The sequence below is a fragment of the Cherax quadricarinatus genome, chromosome 36 (genome assembly GCF_038502225.1).
Source record: "Cherax quadricarinatus isolate ZL_2023a chromosome 36, ASM3850222v1, whole genome shotgun sequence".
NCBI classification, from domain to species: domain Eukaryota; kingdom Metazoa; phylum Arthropoda; class Malacostraca; order Decapoda; family Parastacidae; genus Cherax; species Cherax quadricarinatus.
The window spans coordinates 18,514,867-18,533,725 of NC_091327.1; the positions used below are offsets into that span (position 1 = coordinate 18,514,867).

An 18,859-nucleotide genomic window follows, 5' to 3' on the forward strand; every position below is an offset into this window, starting at 1 on the left:
CCTCCACTGTACCTCCACACTACCCCCACTGTACCTCCACACTACCTCCAGTGTACCTCCACTCTACCTTCACTGTGCCTCCACACTACCTCCACTGTACCTCTACACTACCCCACTGTACCTCCACTCTACCTCCACTGTACCTCCACACTACCTCCACTGTACCTTCACACTACCTCCACTGTACCTCCACACTACCTCTACTGTACCTCCACACTACCTCCACTCTACCTACACACTACCTCCACTGTACCTCCACACTACCTCCACTGTACCTTCACACTACCTCCATTGAACCTCCACACTACCTCCACTTTACCTCTACACTACATCCACTATACCTCCGCACTACCCCCAGTGTACATCCACACTCTCCCACTGTACCTCCACTCTACCTCCACTGTACCTCCACACTTCCTCCACTGTATATCCACACTACCTCCACTGTACCTACACACTACCCGCACTGTAACTTCACACTACCTCCACTGTATCTCCACACTATCTATACTATACCTCCACACTACCTCCACTGTACCTACACACTACCCCCCACTGTACCTCCGAACTACCTCCACTGTACCTCCACACTACCTCCACTGTACCTCTACACTACCCTTACTGTACCTCCGCACTACCTTCACTGTACCTCCACACTACCTCCACTGTACCTCCACACTACCCCCATTGTACTTCCACATTACCCCCACATTACCTCCACACTATCCCCACTGTACTTCCACACTACCTACAATGTACTTATACACTACACCCACTGTACCTCCGCACTATCTCCACTGTATATCCACACTACCTCCACTGTACCTACACACTACCCGCACTGTACCTTCACACTGCCTCCACTGTACCTACACATTACCCCCACTGTACGTTCACACTACCTCCACTGTACCTCCACACTATCTATACTGGGCCTCTACACTACCTCCACTGTACCTCCACACTACCCTCACTGTACCTCCATACTACCACCACCGTACCTCTACACTACCCTTACTATACCTGCACACTACCTCTACTGCACCTTCACACTACCTGCACTGTACCTCCACACTACCTCAACTGTACCTAAACGCTACCCACACTCTATCTCCACACAACTTTCACTGTACCTCCTCCCCCCTCCACTTTACCTCTACACTACCTCCACTATACCTCCACACTACCCCCAGTGTACTTCCACACTCTCCCAATGTACCTCCACTCTACCTCCACTGTACCTCCACACTTCCCCCACTGTACCTTCACACTGCCTCCACTGTACCTACATATTACTCCCACTGTTCCTTCACACTACCTTCACTGCACCTACACACTACCTCCACTGTACCTCCACCCTACTTTCACTGTACCTCCACACTGCCTCCACTGTTCCTTCACACAACTTCCACTGTACCTCCACACTACCCCCACTGTACCTCCGCACTACCTCCACTGTACCTCCACACTACCTCCACTGTGCCTCCACACTACCTCCACTGTACCTACGCACTAACTGCATTGTACCTCCACACTACCTCCACTGTACCTCCACACTACCTCCACTGTACCATCACACTTCCTCCAATGTACCACCACACTACCTGCACTGTACCTACGCACTAACAGCATTGTACGTTCACAATACATCCAATGTACCTTGACACTTCCTCCACTGTTCCTCGACACTACTCCAATGTACCTCTGCACTACCCCCACTGTAACTCCACACTACCACCAATGTACCTTCACACTACCTCCATAGTACCTCCACACAACCTCCACTGTACCTCCACTGTACCTCCACACTACCCACACTGTCCCTTCACACTACTTCCACACTACCTCCACTGTACCCAAACACTACTTCCACTGTACTTCCACTGTACCTCCACAGCACCTCCACTGTACCTCTATAGTACCCCCACTGTACCTCCACACTATCTCCACTGTACCTTCATGTCAACTCCAGTGCACCTACACACTAGCCCCACTGTAACTCCACACTACCCTCACTGTACCTTCACACTACCTACACTGTGTCTCCACACTATCTCCACTGTACCTCCACTGTACCTTCACACTGCCTCCACTTTATCTCCACACTACCTCCACTGTACCTCCACACTACCCCCACTGTACCCTCACACTACCCCCACTGTACCTTCACACTACCTCCACTGTATCTCCACACTACCTCCACTGTACTTCCACACTACCCCCACTGTACCTCCACACTACTCCCACTGTACCTCCACACTACTCCCATTGTACCTCCACACTACCCCCACTGTACCTCCACACTACCCCCACTGTACCTCCACACTACCCCCACTGTACCTCCACACTACCCCCACTGTACCTCCACACTACCCCCACTGTACCTCCACACTACCCCCACTGTACCTCCACACTACTCCCACTGTACCTCCACACTATTCCCACTGTACCTCCACACTACTCCCACTGTACCTCCACACTACTCCCACTGTACCTCCACACTACTCCCACTGTACCTCCACACTACTCCCACTGTACCTCCACACTACTCCCACTGTACCTCCACACTACTCCCACTGTACCTCCACACTACTCCCACTGTACCTCCACACTACCCCACTGTACCTCCACACTACCCCCACTGTACCTCCACACTACCCCCACTGTACCTCCACACTACTCCCACTGTACCTCCACACCAACTCCACGCAAATTACTGTAGCATTTCTTGCTAAGCTTATTCAGAAAGCTTTCAACACACAGTAGTGATTCTAGTGAATGAGAAGTTATCAGCCTTGATCCGAGGAAACGGAGGATAGCTCCAATTATTTGGATCAAGAGAAAACACCTTAACGGTAGTGAAGGGCACAGTGCCAGTATTTATTCTCACACAACTCTGATTAACACTTGTCCTCCTAAGATACAGTTCTACCACCACGACTACCAACACGACCACCACACTACCAACACGACCACCACACTACCAGCAGCCACCGCCACCACTACCACTATCTACCACCACCACCACTACCGACATCCACCAACACCACTACCACCTTCCACTACCACCACTACCATCATCAACCACTACCACTATCAAAATTTCCACTACCACTACCACCACCACTGCCAATACATACAACCATCACCACTGCCACCATCCACTACTACCACCAATACCACCATCCACCACCACCACTACCACCACTACCACCACTACCACCATCATCACCACCACCACTAACACCACTACCACCATCCACCACCATCACCACCACCACTACTATCACTACCACCATCCACCACCATCACCACCACCACTACCACCACTACAACCATCCACCACCACCACTACCACCACTACCACCACTACCACCATCCACCACCACCACTACCACCATCTTCTACCACCATCACCACTGCCAACACATACAACCACCATTACCATCACCACTACAGCCATCCACCACCACGACAACCACTACTACTACTACCACTATTATCACCATCCACCACCACCACTACTATACCATCCACCACCACCCCTACTCCTATCCACTACCACCACCACCACTACCACCATCCACCACCATCACCACTGCCAACACATACAACCACCATTACCATCACCACTACAGCCATCCACCACCACGACAACCACTACTACTACTACCACTATTATCACCATCCACCACCACCACTACTATACCATCCACCACCACCCCTACCCCTATCCACTACCACCACTACCACCACCACCACCACCACCACCACCACCACCACCACCACCACCACCACCACCACCACCACCTCCAGTACCACAACCACTACCAACACATGTAATCACCACAACCACTACCAATACATACAATCCCCACCACAACTACTACCAACCCAAGCGCCACAACCCCTACCAACATATACAGCCACCAACCACGACCATAGCTACCACCAACACATACAACCACCACTACTACCACCACAACCACTACCACCACATACAACCTTCACACCTACCAATACATACAATTACCACCACAACCACTACCAATACATACAACCATTACTAATACAACCACCACCACAGTCACTACCCATACAACTAAGACTACAACCGTTACCAATACAACACCACAACTACTACCAATACAACTAAGACCACAACCACAATACAACTAAGACCACAACCACTACAATACAACTAAGACCACAACCACAATAAAACGAAGACCACAAACACTACCAATACAACACCACAATCACTACCAATATAACTAAGACCATAACCACTACCAGTACAACTAAGACCACAGCCACTACCAATAGAACTAGGACCACAACCACTACCAGATAACCACCACCACCAGAACTACATACAATTGCTGCCACCACTACTAATACATACAACCACCACCACCACTACATACAATCACCACCACCACTACAATCACCACCATCACTACATACAATCACCACCACCACTACATACAACCGCCACCATCTTCATCACTTCTTGTATCTCCAGTGTTTCTGCCGTCTTTTTACTGTTTTTTCTCCACTTCCTCCTTCTGTTTCTGCTCCTGCTAATTCTTCTGCCCGTGAGGCAATGTCTCAGCTGTTCCTACTCCTGCTGCCACTGCTCTTCTCTCGTCACCCAAGAACTGGTCTCTCTCACATTCCCCGACCCTCCGAGACCTCCCAGTTCTACCGAAAAAGACCGTTGAAAAACCCAAGAAGAAACAAAAAAAAAGGCTGCAATAAATATATTTTCCAAGCAACGGACACCGGCAGGTAAAGAAGGACTTTAGGGGAAAAAAGGGAAAAGGTTTGAGAGAGAGAGAAAAAGCCTCTTCATTTGCATGTATTGCGGCAAGGGTTGGGCTGGTGAGGCCTGGTGAGCCAGCTGGCTGATTGGTTGAATGGCTGGCTGGTTGACTGGCTGTCTTGTTGGCCGTCTGACTGGCTCGTTGGCGAGCTGATTGTCTGGCTGGCTAGCTGACAGGATAGCCGACTGGCTGGCAAACTGGCTATCTGTCTGCTTGTGAAGCCAAATGGCCAGGATGTGTGTTAATCTGGGTAGCTGTGCACCTGACCAACTGGATGTCTAACTGGGTGCCTAGGTGGTTCTCAAAGTGGCTGTCTAACTGGTTATCAAAGTGGCTGTCTAACTGGTCCTCAAAGTGGCTGTCTAACTGGTTCTCAAAGTGGCTGTCTAGCTTACTACTCAGCAGGTTCTCTAAATAACATTAATTTCCATTGCCATACTTGCACAAGGAAGCCGTGTCTACTGCTACTGATAACGCAAGAATAGCAAGATAGATAGAGAGAAAGAAAGGAGGAGGGAGAGAGAAAGAGAGAGAGAAGGGAGAGAAAGAGAGAGAGAGAGAGAGAGAGAGAGAGAGAGAGAGAGAGAGAGAGAGAGAGAGAGAGAGAGAGAGAGAGAGAGAGAGAGAGAGAGCCTGTATCTATTGCACGACAATAAACATTTAGGGTCCTAAGGTTGGGTTTGGGTCCCTGTGCAAAAAAAAAAAAAAAAAAAAAAAAGAGAACTAACCAGAGCTGATAGCAAGGGCAAGTCTCCCACGCAGTAACTATATATATATATATATATATATATATATATATATATATATATATATATATATATATATATATATATATATATATATATATATATATATATATATATATATATATATATATATATATTATATATATATATATATATAATATATAAATATATATATATATATATATATATATATATATATATATATATATATATATAATATATATATATATATATATATATATATATATATATATATATATATATATATATATATATATATATATATATATATATATATGCAAAACAACCACTCTGAAAGAATAGAGAAATTCCAAGCTTGGAATTTCTCTATTCTTTCAGAGTGGTTGTTTTGCATATTCTGAAATCACATGTTTACTGTGAACTTATTGCATATATATATATATATATATATATATATATATATATATATATATATATATATATATATATATACATATATATATATATATATATATATATATATATATATATATATATATATATATATATATATATATATATATTTACTGTGATCACAATAAGATCACAGTAAACAGATGATGTCACGATATACAAAATAACCACAGTGGAAACAAAATAGTGAAATTTCAAGCGTATTTGTGATTTCTCACATTATTGATCATAGGAGAAATCACGAACGTGCTTTGAATTTTACTATTTTTTTCAGAGCGGTTATTTTTCATATATATATATATATATATATATATATATATATATATATATATATATATATATATATATATATATATATATATGTATGTATATGTATATATATATATATATATATATTTATATCTATATATATATATATATATATATATATATATATATATATATATATATATATATATATGTATGTATATGTGTATATATATATATATATATATATATATATATATATATATATATATATATATATATATATATATATATATATATATATATATATATATACATATATATATGTTGTATTACATTATAAAAGGCAATCATATTCCACTTACCAGTTAAAACAACCTTTTCTAAATTACTTCATCATTGCCAAGGCTTCTACAATCACTGTAACCACACAATGTAATACATACTAACGGCCACTCGCGGTGTAGCGCACAATGCACAACAAGCGCTCACCCACCTTGTAACTAGCGCATGGAAGAGCGTGGATGCTGAACACAGGTGAGGAGGAGGAACCATCCGCCTCCATCTACGAGAGGAGTGGAAATTACCATAACGAGGAGAACAACCAACAGCGACAATTATTAGGTAAAAGAGAAATAAGGAAGTAAGAATGAGAAGGCAATCGTAGACAAGCGATTTGTGAAGACTTATTAATATATATATATATATATATATATATATATATATATATATATATATATATATATATATATATATATATATATATATATATATATATATATATATATATATTTCACATCAAAAATATCATTTAACATATTTCACATTAAATTTCATATATAATAGAAATCGCACATAAATCAAAATAGCTGGCTACAAAATACTTCTTTGAGTGTGAGTAGTAGTAGTAGTAGTAGTAGCAGCAGTAGTATTAGTAGTAGTATCAAGGAGGATGGATGCTAGACCCGTAAAGATTATACAGCTCATGGAGGGGGGGGGGTGATGGAAGACATTCAGGCTTAATTCAGGGAAGTGGAGCACGGTTCCAATTCTCTAGATCAAGAGCCCTTCACTAGCATCAAGGAACCTCTCTTGAGGGGTGTAGTAATAGTAGCAGTAATCGTAGTAGCAGTAGCATTAGTAGTAGTAATACTAGCAGTAGCAGCAGCAGCGACAGCAGCAGCAGCAGCAGCAGCAGCAGCAGCAGCAGCAGCAGCAGCAGCAGCAGCAGCAGCAGCAGTAGCAGCAGTAGCAGCAGTAGCAGCAGCAGCAGCAGCAGCAGCAGCAGCAGCAGCAGCAGCAGCAGCAGCTGTAGCAGCAGTAGTAGTGGTAGCATTAGTACCAGCAGTAGTAGTAGTAGCAGCAGTAGTAGTAGTAGTAGCAGCAGTAATAGTAGTGGTAGCAGTAGTAGTAGTGGTAGCAGTAGTAGTAGTGGTAGCAGTAGTAGTAGTGGTAGCAGTAGCAGTAGTAGTGGTAGCAGTAGTAGTAGTGGTAGCAGTAGCAGTAGTAGTGGTAGCAGTAGTAGTAGTGGTGGCAGTAGTAATAGTGGTAGCAGTAGTATTAGTGGTAGCAGTAGTAGTAGTAGTAGTAGTGGTAGCAGTAGTAGTGGTATCAATAGTAGCAGTGGTAGCTGTAGTAGTAGTGGTGGTAGCAGTAGTAGTAGTGGTAGAAGTAGTAGTAGTGGAAGCAGTAGTAATAGTGGTAGTAGTGGTAGCAGAAGTAGTAGTGGTAGTAGTAGTGGTAGCAGTAGTAGTAGTTGTAGCAGTAGTAGTAGTAGTAGTAGTAGTAGTAGTAGTAGTAGTAGTGGTAGCAGTAGTAGTAGTGGTAGCAGTAGTAGTAGTAGTAGTAGTGGTAGCAGTAATAGTAATGGTAGCAGTAGTAGTAGTGGTAGCAGTAATAGTAGTGGTAGCAGTAATAGTAGTGGTAGCAGTAATAGTAGTGGTAGCAGTAGTAGTAGTGGTAGCAGTAATAGTAGTGGTAGCAGTAATAGTAGTGGTAGCAGTAGTAGTAGTGGTAGTGGTAGCAGTAGTAGTAGTAGTGGTAGCAGTAGTAGTAGTGGTAGCAGTAGTAGTAGTGGTAGCAGTAGTAGTAGTGGTAACAGTAGCGGTAGTGGTAGCAGTAGTAGTTGTGGTAGCAGCAGTAGTAGTGGTAGCAGTAGTAGCAGTAGTGGTAGCAGTAGCAGTAGTGGTAGCAGTAGCAGTAGTGGTAGCAGTAGCAGTAGTAGTAGTTACAGCAATACCAAATTATAATGGTAAAAATAATAAGAGTATTAGTAACAGTAGTCGTAGTTGTAGTTATTTTTGTTGAGTAGTTATTGTTGTAGTTCCTAGAGATGTTGTTATTGTTTTGCCCTTAAGCTTCTTTTAGCTGCTTTCATTTGTATAATTATTGAAATTGTTGTGTTTATTTTAGTTATGTTCTTCTCGACTCTTCTTGTTATTGCTATTGATGTGTCTGTTGTTCTGATTTTGTATGTTTCTGTTTTTGCTGTTGCTATTGTAGTTGCTGGTATGTAGAATGATATTTAGTTGTTCCTGTTGATATTACTACTGCTAATAATACCATTTTGCTTTTATTTTTTTTTTGTTTTTGCTTTTGTTGTTGTATTTATTGATTAATAGTTTTATTGTTGGCGTTCTTACAGATTCTGCCATTGTTGCTATCGACGTTCTTCTCACTGTATATTTAAATGCTTTATTTTTGCTGTCTTTTGCTATTGTTAGTGAAACAGAGGTAACAGGAATTAAACACAAAACTCCAGTAAATGCCCAAAATTCTCTGAAATATTGTCATAAAGGTAATTAAAGAAAATTATCACGATATCCTTTTTTCCCTCACCCATCTCTTGAGAGGTTGTCATAAACTGAAGAGACGAACAGGTAAACAGGTGATTCGGAATTTTCTCGCCAGGTCATTTACAACGATCAGATGACGTAGGTTTAGATTGATATATTTTTAAAGTGATGAGAAAATTAATACTCATAGTAACAATAATACTAATAATGATAATAAAACAAATACTACTATTGCTGCTAATAATAACATATTATTAATATCTTAATTCACACGCATACTCACACACACACACACACACACACACACACACACACACACACAAACGTAATATATATATATATATATATATATATATATATATATATATATATATATATATATATATATATCATAAAGAGAAGCCTCGCCACAGCCCGTTGCCCAGCTCAACGGGAACCCCAAGTACAGAGGTCTGATGGAAGTCAAAAGCGTCCTGATGGAGCCACTATGCTACCCTGGAAGGATGGAAAGCAGATTGCCTGGGACTACACCTGTGCCGCCACATTGGCAGACACCTACTTGCCATACTCCGTAGTGGAAGGGGGTGGAGCTGCCAGCCACAGGGAGATCCGAAAATATGAAGACCTTCCCCCTTGCTATAACTTCATTCCAATTGGGTCGGAGACCCTTGGAGCATGGGGCAAGTGTGCTCTAAAGTTCCTCAAAGAGCTGGGTGAAAAGCTCATCATAGAAACCAAGGACCACAGGGCGACCAGCTTCCTCTTTCAGAGACTCAGTGTTGCGATCCAGAGAGGAAATGCCTGCAACATTCTGGGCACACGGCCCATCGCTGGGGAGCTGGACGAAATATTCGAGATGTAGCTCTGAGTTACCTATGTTGTTTTACTTTCCATTGTATTTTTGTGAATGTTTGACCAATGTATTTTGTCTTTAAATAAAACATACTTGAAATATAGGGGGTGGTAGGAGAAAATTCTCAAACAGCTTCAGAGAGAACCTTGAGTTTTCCCTGAAGCAAGTTTATTTATTCATTTCTCTGAGGATGAGGGTCCCTAGAATAGTTCTAGAGGTGGATGTCGTGCCGAATATGTAAAACTGGTCAATTAGCAAGAACTCATTTAAAATTAAGTTCTTTCTAAAATTTTCTCTTATACGTTTAAAGATATATTTTTTTCATTAATGTTAATGTAAAAAAATTTAATTTTGCACGAAAAGAATCTTAGAAAACTTACCTAACCTTATTATAACAAGAGCAATTTATTTTAGCCTAACCCAACTAAATATATTTTAGATTTGTTTACAATAATTTAATACTAAACAAACACAGTGAAATATAATTTTTTCGTTAGGTTCAGAATGATTTTGGCGACTTTATTGCATACACAAATTTTCACTTCTCCTATATGGCAAGATGAGCGTTGCAATTTAAGCCAAGATCGCAAGTTCTGCCTATCGGCATGACATATATATATATATATATATATATATATATATATATATATATATATATATATATATATATATATATATATATATATATATATATATATATATATTACTGAAATTAGTGACTGCACTCACTACAAAGGATCAAGGTAATTTATATACAGCCAATAGACCTACATTAAATATAAGATTATTTACCTGCTACTGTGGGAGGCATCAAACACACACTACTACAATCTACCTGATGTACTCAAATATGTGCACGCAGCAGTTATTCACCTGGCTTATGTAAGTACCCAAATAAGCCCATCACATACGCCTATCTACTAGACTCACGAAATCGTAGCGACACGATTGCAAACCATACCAGTGGCTAAGGCGTCGGTCTGGAGTTTCACGACTCACTTAACCGCGAGTTCAAGCCCCGTCCGTGGTATGATTTGGCCTATCTACTAGTGTTGTGCTAAGAGTGTGATGCAGTTGTTATCTAGAAATGCCTTGCTGTATTACTTATATGCAATACATACATCTACCTGACGTACGCGCGTACGCAAATATGCACCTACGCAAATATGCACCTACGCAAATATGCACCTACGCAAATCGGAAAATCAAAGTTTTCTAATTGTAATATTTTGCATAATTTGCCTCTTTGACAATTATATTTCCTGTCACCATGTAGCAGTCTAAACAGCTGTCATCAGATTTATTATTATTATTATTATTATTATTATTATTATCATTACTGTAATTCGGAATAGTTGAATTTATTGGGGTCATACAGCGCCAGAGGAATGGGAAATAACCAAACTTGATCCGAGGAAGGAGAGGGTAGCACCTATTTACTGAATCAAGAACTCTGCACCGCATAAAAAGAAAATGACAGAAAATGATATATATATATATATATATATATATATATATATATATATATATATATATATATATATATATATATATATAAAATTTTCTTGCCATAAATATATATATATATATATATATATATATATATATATATATATATATATATATATATATATATATATATATATATATATATATATATATATGGCAAGAAAATTTTATTAAATAGCTTTAAAAAGCAAATAATAGTCAAGTATTTTATGTGTAGAATAAATTTGAAATAAATCAAATAAATAAATTTTTCACGCTTTAATTATAAAATATAATTTAAATTAATTTTAGGTAATTCATCGGGTAATAAAATATATAAAAAGCAGTATATATTAATTTATTTTTATCTCGAGGAAAGTAGAGGCCCTCAGTATGTGCGTGTGTGTTTATGTGTGTGCGTTAGTGCATGTGTGTGCGTTAGTGCATGTGTGTGCGTGTGTGTGTTTGTGTGTGTGCATGTGTGTGCGTGTTTGTGTGTGCATGTGTGTGCGTGTGTGTTTATGTGCGTGCGTGTGTGCATGTGTGTGCATTAGTGCATGTGTGTGCGTTAGTGCATGTGTGCGTGTGTGTGTTTGTGTGTGTGCATGTGTATGCGTGTGTGCATGTGTGTGCATTAGTGCATGTGTGTGCGTTAGTGCATGTGTGTGCGTGTGTGCAAGTGTGTGCGTGTGTGCGTTTATGTGTATGTGTGTGCGTGTGTGCATGTGTGTGTGTGTGTGTGTGTGTGTGTGTGTGTGTGTGTGTGCATGTGTGTGTGTGTGTGTGTGTGTGTGTGTGTTTGGATATCTCCACTGTGTGTGTGGATACCTCCAGTGCATACGTATGGGGATATCTCCAGTGAGTGCGTGTGGAGACCTACAGTGCGTGTGTGTGGAGACCTAAAGTGTGTGTGTGTGTGTGTGTGTGTGTGTGTATCTCCAGCCTGTGTTTGTGAGTGGAGACCTGAGGAGACAGCTGGGTAGGAAAGTCTCTCAGTTACAACCGCGTATTTTAGCAGACTATTAACATCATTAATGGCCCAATAAAACCGTATTTAACACGTGCATTATGGACGCTTGAGGTTCTGTAAATCATTTGTCCGTAACGAAGACAGAAGTGCTCCTAGGGGCCGAAGAAAAGGAGTACATTACCTGAAGATGGGAAACAATCCTTTACGGGTGCACACACGTGTCTTGTAAAATCAAGCTCAAGGTAATAGGCTGTGTACCTGTCGGGTCCAACGTGTCCATTCCAGCCGTCACCTTGGCACTTAAAATTGGATATAAACTCCAATATATGGCCCTTTGATGATGGACAAATGATTTACTGTCAAAACAGTGATGAGGCAGCATTTATGACTCGAGTACAGCAGCCGTGATGCTTCTGGGAAATTTTATGAGCAGAGCGCGGTCATCAGGAGGTCAGAGTAAATTCATTCATTCACTCGACTGACCACAAGATCGGTCTGTCATGGGCGGGAATGTCGTCGCGTTGCGGCGGCTTACGGCCACCTTCCTCCGGTCATCTTGCGGAAGATTATCTCTGAAGGTGGTAGTGGTCGTTGCCCATGACTGTGTCAATACAGCCGAAAGAATCCTTCAAGAGCGTCAGGGGGTGACTGGTTGCTTGATGGGTGCAAGTTGCACAACAAAAATAGAAAGGAACAACCAGGTTTCTCTGTACAACCACAAGATGAGTCCAACGACCACTGTGGTGAGTACTAAAAATAGTTTCTTACCTTTAAGAGGTCGTGGGTTAGGCGGGGGATGAGAATAATCCAAAGCGGTGTGGGAAGAGAGAGGAAGCAGAAGTGTGTCCCTGCACTGCCAGGGAGCACGGCCGTCGCTGTTGCAAGTTGCAAGGGAGGCTGGGGGAGAGTGGAGGCTATGCTGGCCGGCAAGATGGCGGCGGGTGGCTGGGCCGGGCCTGGCCTGGCTGGCTTCCTCGTTGGCGGAGAGACGCGCCTCGCACACACACTGGCTGAGCTGCACAGCCGCCTCACTGGCTGCTGCCTCTACTGGGGATCCTTCCTGCTGCTGCTGCTGCTGCTGTTGCCAGAGCTCCCTGCAGCACCGCTGCCGCCGCCGCCTACGCTGCCACCGTTTCACAATGATTCATGAAACTGTAATTTTTTGGACAATTATTGCACATTTAGCTTTTGTTTGGATGCTTGTATCATGTGTACAGCGTTGTGAGGAATCACTCTCATGTCCTCTTGCCACAGTGATGATAGGCAGGTCTCAACCAGGTCTTCCTCCCTTCCTTGAAGATGACAATGTTTACAAGTGATACGAAGAGCTTCTGAGCTCAACATTTCGAGACAGCAAGATCCCGGAGGCTTGTCTCTTGAGAAGAGACAAGCCTCCTCAGACCCTATCTCATTTCCCGACAGAGATGTATTCATATATTCATGTCCCAATCCAAATACTATTCCCACAGGAACACAGTTCGTTCCGTATGGTGCAAATTGCCCGAATGCTAAACGAGCTAGGTTTTTTTTTTTTTAATGTTCGTTCCTGAAAGGTTTTTGGAAGAGCGAAGAGATGAGGTTTTGTGTAATTCATACTTCAAGTGTGGCATCGCTCTGTCTAAAGGAGCAACCAATAAGGAAAACTACAGATCAGAGTACTTTCTTCCCATCCCTTTTTATCTCTAATGTTTGTGTTTAAAGTAGTAAAATGTTTAACATGAGCCTTCCCAAACAAAAATAATAATTTGGCAACTTAACCACATCAACAAACTGTGAATATAACGTTGTCAGGTTCAGAACTGAGGGTCAAGCTGAGTGTGCATCAACTCAAAGTCAAAGTTAAAAGCGTAGAATAATACAAAGACGGCGTGAAGAAGCATTGTGTACATGGGGAATGTAAGGAGTGGGAGGATATGGAGTACACGGCAGCAGCCACGGATGAGACGCAGACCAAGAATCAATATGGCCGCCACATCTCCACCACTCAGGGAAGGAGTCTGGCAGGGAGGGCGGAGCTTGGCTCACCTACCACTCATTTGCTAACTTTTAAAACTCCTCGCTGCTACGCTTTTCATCACTGAAATGGGACAAACGCCAAGGATTTGGAATAAAATCGTCATTCGTCTTTGAAAACTTATATTAACGGGAAATAAACCTGCAGATATTGCTTTTATAGCAGAGCAATGTTTGCCGACCTGCTCATGGGAAGCGGGTCTGACCTGCCAGGGGTTCCTCCTGCGACCCATGGTGACCTGGCAAAGGCTGGGCCACAAGCGCCAGGGCTTACGCAGCCTCTCACATCATCTCCACTTAATAAGATCGTTTGGCAGGATGCTTGCTCGACGAAACCCAAAGAATAAAATATATACTTATCTGGTAATCTTACGTAATTGATATTGCTTGATGTGATTCTTTTGAATTGTTTTTGTGTGGGTGTATGTTATACATACATTATATATATATATATATATATATATATATATATATATATATATATGTCGTACCGAATATGTAAAACTGGTCAATTAGCAAGAACTCATTTAAAATTAAGTCCTTTCTGAAATTTTCTCTTATACGTTTAAAGATATATTTTTTTCATTAATGTTGATGTAAAAATTTATAATTTTGCACCAAAAGAATCTTAGAAAACTTACCTAACCTTATTATAACAAGAACAATTTATTTTAGCCTAACCAAACTAAATATATTTTAGATTTGTTTACAATAATTTAATACTAAACAAACACAGTGAAATATATTTTTTTCGTTAGGTTCAGAATGATTTTGGCGACATTATTGCATGCACAAATTTTCACTTGTCCTATATGGCAAGATGAGCGTTGCTATTTAAGCCAAGATCGCAAGTTGTGCCTATTCGGCAAGACATATATATATATATATATATATATATATATATATATATATATAAATATATATATATATATATATATATATATATATATATATATATATATATATATATATATACATATATATATATATATATATATATATATGTTTGAGTAAACCCAAAGCAAACGAATTCAAAATGTAATTTATTCATGATACATTGCGTAAAAGAAATGAATAGCAGTGCCTTGAATGTTCACGAAATATTCTAGAGATGCACTTACTGAGAATATTAAGGCAAAATGAGCCAAGAAAACGTAGATGACTCTTTATTTAACACGGTAACAAAGCCATCCTTCCCTCAACAACCTATATTAGCTTGTTAAGGAAGCTAGAGTGACACTGACACTGAGCACGGTGTATGACAGCAGGAGTCCGCTACGTTCTTTATATATAATGTACACAAGTCATAATACTTGTAAGGTAAAGTAATACCGATGCGTGGAGAGAAGAGATTGAGAAAGGGGAATCCTGAGTGTATATGTAGGTAATGCGAAGGAGAGGGGAACATGGCTCATTTGTCTACGTAGTCATTAACAGAACAGCTGACACATGTCACTGCGCTGAAGAACTTTTGAGTCAGGATAAAAGCCTGTGACTATTGGGTTAAAAGCTAAACAGATTATTTTGGGGTCTCATATCTCTTGCATTCCCGGTACACATTTCGGTTAGTCTTCGGCAATGCTCTAGGAGCATGGTCCTTTGCCTTTAACGGTTATGTTGAACCTATGACGAAAAACGTGCCAAAGATCTTTTAGATAGCAACAGTGTTGACAAGGTTTCAGATGGGTATTTATATATAATGGTGGAGTGATGTATACAGATGCCCCATTAGCAGTTGCAAGGATATTAGTCAATTTACACAGGATCTTCGTTTAAGGCTTACGGAATAAGCTTTAAACGAAAAGATCCATGCGATCGTTATAGTTTGTATGGTTCACGTAACGTCGTTCAGTCAGTATCTGAACGTGTTGCTATGCAATTAATATATAAAAAAGTAAAAGTCAGCAGTAATCTTTTAAGATGGAAGATAAACTCTTGTATATCTGTACTAGCAGTAGTCGAAGCTGTACCCGTGCAAGCAGGGAAAAGAGGGAGCGAGAGAACGAGGCAGCCTACTGTATGTGTGTGTAAGCTTTAGTAAAGTGAGAGCGAGGCAGTATGATTCACATAACCTACGTATTCACGAACTGTTAACAGAAGTCTGTACAGTGAAAGACTTTCGGGCCAAGATAAAAACTTGTAGCGGGAGGTTTGAAAAACTACACAGTTAGGCTTACAGTATCACTGGATGACGTTGAATGTCGAAGAATGATGAACCTCGCTCTCCTCGTCGTTACTCTCCAGAAGAGGCATCACCCGACGTTGTTGCATCATGAATTTTTTTGTGAAAATATAAATGCTAAAAAATATTAATTGCAAAAGCAACTCCAATGTTCCTACATATTATTACTATATATATATATATATATATATATATATATATATATATATATATATATATATATATATATATATATATATATATATATATATATATATATATATATATATATATATATATATATATAATTATGAGCATTGAAATATTTGTGAATGTATATTGCATTATACTTTTTCTTTGATATTGGAGCACAGTTGCAGAGGCCCTGGCAACTGTGGAAGAAGCATCACACTTTGCCGTGGATAAAAGACACTTAACTGGAGGCGGTAAAGGCGAGGAGGAACTATTAAGTGGACCTTAACTGATGGAAAGAGAAGAGAGGAGCCACTGTAGCCTAGCCAGGCGAGTGAACCTCTTCTCAGACCCAAATATTCCCACATGGAGTTTCTGCTCTGCTAAGAGTATCAGGTACTCTTAGCAGGGAGTAGCACTAGAGCGTGACATTTATGAAAAGACACGTTTTCGATATGTGAAAATAGTGAACATTTACAGCTAACTCACAAATTGGAGAGAAGACTGAACGACGTTTCTGCTCACGATGGGCTATTACCAAGTTGCGACTTAAAGTTTTGATCATCTGTATCCTGCTAGTTTCAGCCTGGGTCCTCTCGTTCTATTTCCTATCATAATCTGTCCCTCTCAATCTTATAAGTTGTGATGATGTCTCCTTTATTCTCTATTCTTCCAGTGATGTAAGATCGAGTTCTCTTAGCCTATGTTCAAATTCCATCCCTCACAATTATGGAAAGAGCCTCGTTGTAATCTTCTAAATTTTTGTAGTAACAAGGCAAATGACTACCGACAACTTGAGGGAAATGAACACACATCCATTCACTCAAAACAACTTACTGAAAACGTATTTAAAGTAATCGTGGGCCAAGAACAGAAATGCTTTCCGGTTTGAGTAACAGTAACCCATCCGACTGTTTTAGTCACAGTGAAATACTGACTTTGCTTAGGAGGATAACATGGATGTCCAATCCTGGGTCTTTTTCTCTGTCCCATACTATGAACTGTCTCCTAAGCTAGTGCTCCTCTTGTGGCCTCCTATCTGTTCATTCTATTCCCATAACCTCTCTTTTTGTTGGGGTTGAATTCCAATAACCAATTGTTGAACCATTTCATTTGCTTGTTCAAGTCTTGCTTCTTCAAGTCTTTCTGTAGCATCTTGAAATCCTCTTCCGTCTTATTCTCATTAGTTATGCCTAATCAGAAAACAATGACATGTAATAGCCCATTCCCCTCCCAACCTCCCGTAGATTATTTACAATCATCAGAAACAGGATTATCCCAAAAACCGACCCAAGTGTTACTCTGTCTATATCTTCTCTCCATCCTGGTTTTTCATCTCTCACTATAATTGTTGGATATTTTCTTATTCACTGTTGTCCCTTCCGAGTTACTTCAGCTTAGTATTCCAGCTTGAAAATTAATATCCTGTGAGAAGCCATGACAAAAATCTTTAGGCAGTTTATGAATACACAGTCCAACCATTCCTCTCTATTTTAAATATATAATTTTTATCCACCGAGTAGTAAAATTCAATTTGGTTACTGAAGAAGGATTTATCCTCTTGAGTTTATTCTGGTTTATCTAAAAGAGAATCTCCAATTTAACGGGATCTACTAACTTCTAATTGCTTCATTCATTTGCTTGGTATTAAGTGCAATTGCTATAGGGATCAATAATATATTTGAAGGTTTTCAACTCTGTGGCAGCTTTCCTGTCTCTAGTGATGTGCTGTAGATCCTCGTTAGTGGCCTGCTTACCACCTCCGCCGTCTCCATAAATTTTCATTGTGAGATTTTATCTGGATCTGTTGCGTGTGATGTGTCCAGGTCCATCATGTGCTCTTTACTACTTCTGTCTTGTTTCGTTTGTAAATCCATCATGGACTCTTTTATTAAGCTCCTCACATTTTCATGTTATCCACTGAGAGTTCATCTCCACCCATTTTTTTTCCTTCCCTATGATCATGTTGCAAGACAAACCCACGAGTGTTCTTCAGTATTGATAACAATTAGTAGTAATGTCTACGAGGTCAAAACTAAGAAATCACCAGAGGATTTTCCTCCGTAAACGTTTAAAATATTTCGTGAGTACTTGACCACTTGAGGTTCAGCTGGTACATTTGAAAAAGAAAAAA

At 40.4% G+C, this 18,859-nt stretch overlaps 1 protein-coding gene across 7 annotated transcripts in view; it reads right to left on the reverse strand.

The window, feature by feature from the left end:
• The window catches only part of LOC128691401 (homeobox protein abdominal-B), a 741,469-nt gene that overhangs the window by 322,349 nt on the left and 400,261 nt on the right, over positions 1–18,859 (reverse strand). The window contains exon 1 of one of the 7 annotated variants that reach the window (XM_070091539.1): positions 13,128–13,363. The exons of the other annotated variants lie outside the window; for them this stretch is intronic. The gene's annotated coding sequence lies outside the window, so the exon portion shown is untranslated. Of the gene's footprint in view, positions 1–13,127; positions 13,364–18,859 lie in introns of those variants that run through there. 7 annotated transcript variants of the gene reach the window in all.